At 41.6% G+C, this 7,097-nt stretch overlaps 1 pseudogene; it reads right to left on the reverse strand.

Annotated features, from left to right (window-relative positions):
* Window positions 1-1,521: 1,521 nt before the first annotated feature.
* Window positions 1,522-3,493, reverse strand: LOC115101908 (tubulin alpha chain-like; annotated as a pseudogene).
* Window positions 3,494-7,097: the final 3,604 nt, after the last annotated feature.

Genomic DNA, 7,097 nt, shown 5'->3' on the forward strand with positions numbered 1-7,097 from the left:
TGTTGTGGTGTATGTCATTTTCTTCACGGGGAAGATACTTGCACAATAAACACATGCAAACCAGGCTGCAAGGAGTACAAAGGCCTTGTAAATGAGTAGACCAGGCTTTTTGGGCACATGTAAATACCTGACCCATGCACATTGACTCATAATATTCTATATACTGTTGTTTTTGCATTCTTTCTGATCTCATGGCATCATACCAACGTCAAACCCCTTGCTCGTATATCAATTTTCCATAGATACAGCACATGGTTGCTTATATTTTTGTCATACCATTGCAACCATGTCTAATCCATACATTTAAATGAGCTGGATAATTGTAAATGAGCCTATATCATGTTTTGAGTCTAAACGCAGTGGGAACAAAGACAGTATTTTTAAACCCCAGCTGTCCTCTCTGCCAGCTTGACAGACCCCCCTCCCCCCTATCCTGACTGGGCAGGATATGAATTCCAGGACCTATTTTAGATCAGGGCTGTGAACTAGGACTGGGTTCTTCTTAGGCCTAGTTGACTTTCACATTTGTAAATTGGAGTACATTTCACTTTTCCAATTCACAATGAATGTAGTATTGTAGCATGTATTATTTGTTTGCATTCTGAGGGTGAACAAATGAAGTGTATTTGGTCTAGCTCTACCCTGTATGCACTTATGGCTGTGATTTTTTTTCAGATAAATTTTTGAAGGGACTTTTCTAAGTGTGTTGATTTAATATTAACTTTGAGCTGTAGTGTAGTGTTCAGTATTGAACCTGACCGGCCAACTACAGTAAGCGTCTATTGGTAGTTTCTGCATGTTCATGTTCACGGCAGGACAAGGACAAGTATTTATTGCACAACACTGCCCTCTAGACAATCATTTTTTTAGGTATCAGAGCAGAGGTTCATCCTACTTACAGTCTTGAAAACCAACACACACGAGCACCATAGCTGCACTTTCAAAGAAAAGCTCTCATATATTTCAATTATTTAAACTTCGAGTAGTTTAAGTAAGTCGTTTTAAAACGTAATTATTTGTTTACAGGTTAGTATAAATATGTAATAAGCGTAATAACACATACATTGAAATTGTGTGATTCTAGGAACTTCAGTGTTCCTAGAACCCAGTGAATTTGTCTAATCCACCAGTGTGACTTCATGTACAGGTCTATGCAACTAAAGGTACAAAGACCTCTAAATGGGAAACTGAAAATTACGACAAGTACACGTTTTGTTTTCCATACAATTTATTGTCAACATGAAAGTGCTTTTTGTTTGAGATTAGGAGTTTTGAAAGGGCATACTGGCTGAAAAGAATAGAAAAGGGTGGATCTATGGAAAGGGGGAGTGAAAAGAAAGGGGTGGATCTATGGAAAGGGAGAGTAAAAAGAAAGGGGTGGATCTATGGAAAGGGGGAGTGAAAAGAAAAGGGTGGATCTATGGAAAGGGGGAGTGAAAAGAAAGGGGTGGATCTATGGTAAATAATTTGAAAGACAGACAAAGAAAGACAGCCATTTCTAATCCTGTTCTCTGTCCTCATCTACTTCACTTCTGTCATGTCCCACCTCTTCATAATCCTTCTCCAGGGCTGCCATGTCAGCATGCACACAGCCCTCTGGACTTTGGCCAGGTCTCCACCAGGGACTACAGTGGGAGGCTGATAGTTGATGCCAACCTTGAAACCAGTTGGACACTAGTCAACAAACTGAATATAATGTTTGGTCTTGACATCTTTGGGCATCACATCACCACGGTACAGAAGGCAGCATGAAATGTACTTGCCGTGGCGAGGATCTCATTTCACCATCTGGTTGGCTGGCTCAAAGCAGGCATTGGTGATTTCAGAGATAGATAACTGCTCATGGTAAGCCTTCTCTGCAGAGATGACTGGGGCATAGGTAGCCAGAAGAAAATGAATTCGGGGATAGGGCACCAAGTTGGTCTGGAACTCTGTCAGATCAACATTGAGGGCACCATCGAATCGAAGGGAAGCAGTAATGGAGGAAATAATCTGTTTACTTTGGCCAGTTGAGGTTGAAGTAGGTGGGACGATCAATGTCGGGGTTCCTACGACAGATGTCATATATAGCCTCATTATCCACCATGAAAGCACAGTCAGAGTGCTCTAGGGTGGTGTGGGTGGTCAGGATGGAGTTGTAAGGTTCCACCACAGCTGTGGACACCTGGGGAGCTGGATCGATGGAGAACTCCAGCTTCGACTTCTTGCCGTAGTCAACAGACAGGCGCTCCATCATCAGAGAGGTGAAACCAGAGCCGGTGCCACCTCCAAAGCTGTGGAAAACCAGGAAACCCTGAAGGCCTGTACACTGGTCAGAGAAAGAGAAACACGTCAATAAAAGGAGAATAACAGATGACCACTTTCTAATCAGATAGTTGATCAAATATTTTATTCATTCATTCATTCTGAGATAGCCACCAGTTTGTGGATCCTGTCCAGCACCAGGTCAATGATCTCTTTGCTAATAGTGTTGTGTCCACGGGCGTAGTTGTTGGTAGCATCCTCTTTGCCAGTGATGAGTTGTTCAGCATGGATAACTGGCGGTAAGTCCCAGTGCGCACCTCATCTGAGGAGAGAAATCAGTAGCTCATGGAGGAGCTCAACACCAATGGAGTAAACAGAAAACTTACCTATGACTAGGCTCAAGGTCCAGAAAACACAGACCTGGGGACATGCTTTCCAGCCCCAGTCTCACTAAAGAAGGTGTTGAAGGAGTCGTCTCCTCCTCCGATGGTCTTGTCACTGGGCATCTGTCCGTCAGGCTGGATCCCATGTTCCAGGCAGTAGAGCTCCCAGCAGGCATTGCCAATCTGGACTCCAGCCTGACCCATGTGGATGGAGATGCACTCAGACTTCGGGAAAGATAGTTGTTTACAACTTTCTCAGCTAATTTAATAGTTTTAATTTGAAAATCGATCAAGTATTAACTGTAAATACACATAGGACAAATCATAATCCAGAGGAAATTATCACCTTCAAATTCTACTTTACAATCTTCTGAAAGAAACAAGTTCTTAGAATATCTTTTGGCATAATAGACTATTGGACCAAAACATTCATCTAAAACTGGAATTGTAACAACAATATTTCATTTGTTTCAAAACGGAAATGGCATAGAGTTTGTTTTGTTTAATTCTTAGCAACTCTGTAGGTGAGGAGAGGAGGGTGCTTGGGGCATGACAGAAAATGCTTTCATTGTAGAAGATAGGGTACCGGTACACATGGGGACACATCACCTGACTGAAGAAACAAGTGATCGGCTGTTGAACAGACAAACAGGCAATGTTTTTTAAACCAAATGTCACACATAGCCTACCATGGGGGACTAATTTGACAAATCAACTACAATCTGATCAACACATTCCAAATAATGAATGCATTTGACTTCAAACTAATTTAGTAGACCTGCTAACTACATCTATTTTGATATGAAATGTTAAATCAAGGTATTTTTACTGAGGCTAGGTAACACGGTCACCACCGATAAATCCATGATTATCGAAAACTTCAATAAGCATTTCTCAACGGCTGGCCATGCCTTCCTACTCCAACCTCGGCCAACAGCTCCGCCCCCCCCGCAGCTCCTCGCCCAAGCCTCTCCAGGTTCTCCTTTACCCAAATCCAGATAGCAGATGCTCTGAAAGAGCTGCAAAACCTGGACCCGTACAAATCAGCTGGGCTTGACAATCTGGACCCTCTATTTCTGAAACTATCCGCCGCCATTGTCGCAACCCCTATTACCAGCCTGTTCAACCTCTCTTTCATATCGTCTGAGATCCCCAAGGATTGGAAAGCTGCCGCAGTCATCCCCCTCTTCAAAGGGGGAGACACCCTGGACCCAAACTGTTACAGACCTATATCCATCCTGCCCTGCCTATCTAAGGTCTTCGAAAGCCAAGTCAACAAACAGGTCACTGACCATCTCGAATCCCACCGTACCTTCTCCGCTGTGCAATCTGGTTTCCGAGCCGGTCACGGGTGCACCTCAGCCACACTCAAGGTACTAAACGATATCATAACCGCCATCGATAAAAGACAGTACTGTGCAGCCATCTTCATCGACCTTGCCAAGGCTTTCGACTCTGTCAATCACCATATTCTTATCGGCAGACTCAGTAGCCTCGGTTTTTCGGATGACTGCCTTGCCTGGTTCACCAATTACTTTGCAGACAGAGTTCAGTGTGTCAAATCGGAGGGCATGCTGTCCGGTCCTCTGGCAGTCTCCATGGGGGTGCCACAGGGTTCAATTCTCGGGCCGACTCTTTTCTCTGTATATATCAATGATGTTGCTCTTGCTGCGGGCGATTCCCTGATCCACCTCTACGCAGACGACACCATTCTATATACTTTCGGCCCGTCATTGGACACTGTGCTATCTAACCTCCAAACGAGCTTCAATGCCATACAACACTCCTTCCGTGGCCTCCAACTGCTCTTAAACGCTAGTAAAACCAAATGCATGCTTTTCAACCGATCGCTGCCTGCACCCACATGCCCGACTAGCATCACCACCCTGGATGGTTCCGACCTTAAATATGTGGACATCTATAAGTACCTAGGTGTCTGGCTAGACTGCATACTCTCCTTCCAGACTCATATCAAACATCTCCAATCGAAAATCAAATCAAGAGTTGGCTTTCTATTCCGCAACAAAGCCTCCTTCACTCACGCCGCCAAGCTTACCCTAGTAAAACTGACTATCCTACCGATCCTCGACTTCGGCGATGTCATCTACAAAATGGCTTCCAACACTCTACTCAGCAAACTGGATGCAGTTTATCACAGTGCCATCCGTTTTGTCACTAAAGCACCTTATACCACCCACCACTGCGACTTGTATGCTCTAGTCGCTACATATTCGTCGCCAGACCCACTGGCTCCAGGTCATCTACAAGTCCATGCTAGGTAAAGCTCCGCCTTATCTCAGTTCACTGGTCACGATGGCAACACCCATCCGTAGCACGCGCTCCAGCAGGTGTATCTCACTGATCATCCCTAAAGCCAACACCTCATTTGGCCGCCTTTCGTTCCAGTACTCTGCTGCCTGTGACTGGAACGAATTGCAAAAATCGCTGAAGTTGGAGACTTTTATCTCCCTCACCAACTTCAAACATCAGCTATCTGATCAGCTAACCGATTGCTGCAGCTGTACATAGTCTATTGGTAAATAGCCCACCCATTTTCACCTACCTCATCCCCATACTGTTTTTATTTATTTACTTTTCTGCTCTTTTGCACACCAATATCTCTACCTGTACATGACCATCTGATCATTTATCACTCCAGTGTTAATCTGCAAAATTTTAATTATTCGCCTACCTCCTCATGCCTTTTGCACACATTGTATATAGACTCCCCTTTTTTTTCTACTGTGTTATTGACTTGTTAATTGTTTACTCCAAGTGTAACTCTGTGTTGTCTGTTCACACTGCTATGCTTTATCTTGGCCAGGTCGCAGTTGCAAATGAGAACTTGTTCTCAACTAGCCTACCTGGTTAAATAAAGGTGAAATAAGAAAAAAAAAAGAAAATATGGCACTCAATTTTTTTAAACATTTAATAGCATATCAGCAAAGCAGTTTGAACTTTGTTATTGTCAGACATTCTGAAATATCTCATGAAATATTTAAGTTCGAAATTAGTAAAAACTTTACAGTTTACTCATTACTTTCAGCCCACTTCAAAACGAGGCAATTTATTTGAATATATTATGAGTGCCAATGACTGAGTTTACATTTTCCTCTACAATGAGTCATTATCCCTGGGTCGCTTCTAATGCAGACATCAAAGCAGGAGAGAGATGTCATTAAGAAGAGACATCAGTTCAAAGTCAAGTTTTGTTAGAGTAGTTGGCTGAAGTTAAGAAAATGATTGAGATTGATTTGCGATTTGGTTTGGGTTACAAAACGACATATGTGTAAAATTATGACTAAAACATTTGTTTTAGTCAAATTGACAAATTGTGTTGAAAAAATTTAAAAGAAACAGCTTTGATTTAACTATTGTAAAAAGATATGAAGTTATTGAAACTAACAATAATATGATTTGTGTGTACTCACCATGTTTAAGTTGAGAAATTTCAAGATGTAGTTCTGGAGAAATTCAATTTTCTTTTAGTTTAACTCTCACATGCTTATCTTTGGGAGACTGTAGTAAGAAGTCTGATAGAAAATGTGAAAGGTGGAGCAATTTATACTTCTACGATACAGTGGACAGATGTCACAGAAATTATATAGGAAGAAAGACTGCAGATTCTTTCAGACAACAATTTTATAAGATTTGAAAAAACGAAGCAATCAATAACAACCACTCGATCAGGGCATCGTTAGGAAAGCCCAACGAACAGAGTTGTCTCTCTCCTCTTCTAGAAAAAGTACAACCTATTTTGTCTATGTGACAGTTTAGCAGATGGGTGGAAACAGGGACGGAACATGGTGTGTAAAAGCTAATTTAGCTTGTCTGTTCAGATTAAGATTGCTGACGCTGCCACCATTGTCTGTTCCTTCCTGCATGTTTCCACACAGCTAATCCCTGTAGATTGTGAAAATAGGATGTCACATACTGCGGTCGCACGCAAACGGCACTTATCTGTACACCCAGACATATGACTAAGTCACATAAGACAAGCCTGTACCAGCAAAAATACTAACATTTAACAATGGAAAATTCTCAAAGTAAAAACAGCATAGTAGGACTAATTAAACAGTATAGTATGTAATGAATATTACATTTCCACCACACAGATTTTGTCGAAACTGATTGGAAGATCTTATATGCCTTTTCCCAATTGCTTATCAGAGAAGAATAGGTCAAAGTATCTCTCCCATATGCGTGTGGTTTAAGTAAGCATCTTCAGAACCTACTTTTGGAAGTTGAAGTAACACTGTATAACTGCAGTTATATTTCCAAAACTGCAGTACTAAAATTACAGTTAGTTCGTTTCCAAATTCTAAAAATGTCACTACATTGTAACTGCAGTATTTATTTTATAATTAATCTAGGTCTACCAGATACAAATTCCTCTACTTCTGATGAATATGTTGGAGTTTTAAAAACATTGATAAGTAATTGATGAAAAGTATACAAAAAATACTGGAA

Source organism: Oncorhynchus nerka, linkage group LG20 (genome assembly GCF_034236695.1).
Source record: "Oncorhynchus nerka isolate Pitt River linkage group LG20, Oner_Uvic_2.0, whole genome shotgun sequence".
NCBI lineage: Eukaryota > Metazoa > Chordata > Actinopteri > Salmoniformes > Salmonidae > Oncorhynchus > Oncorhynchus nerka.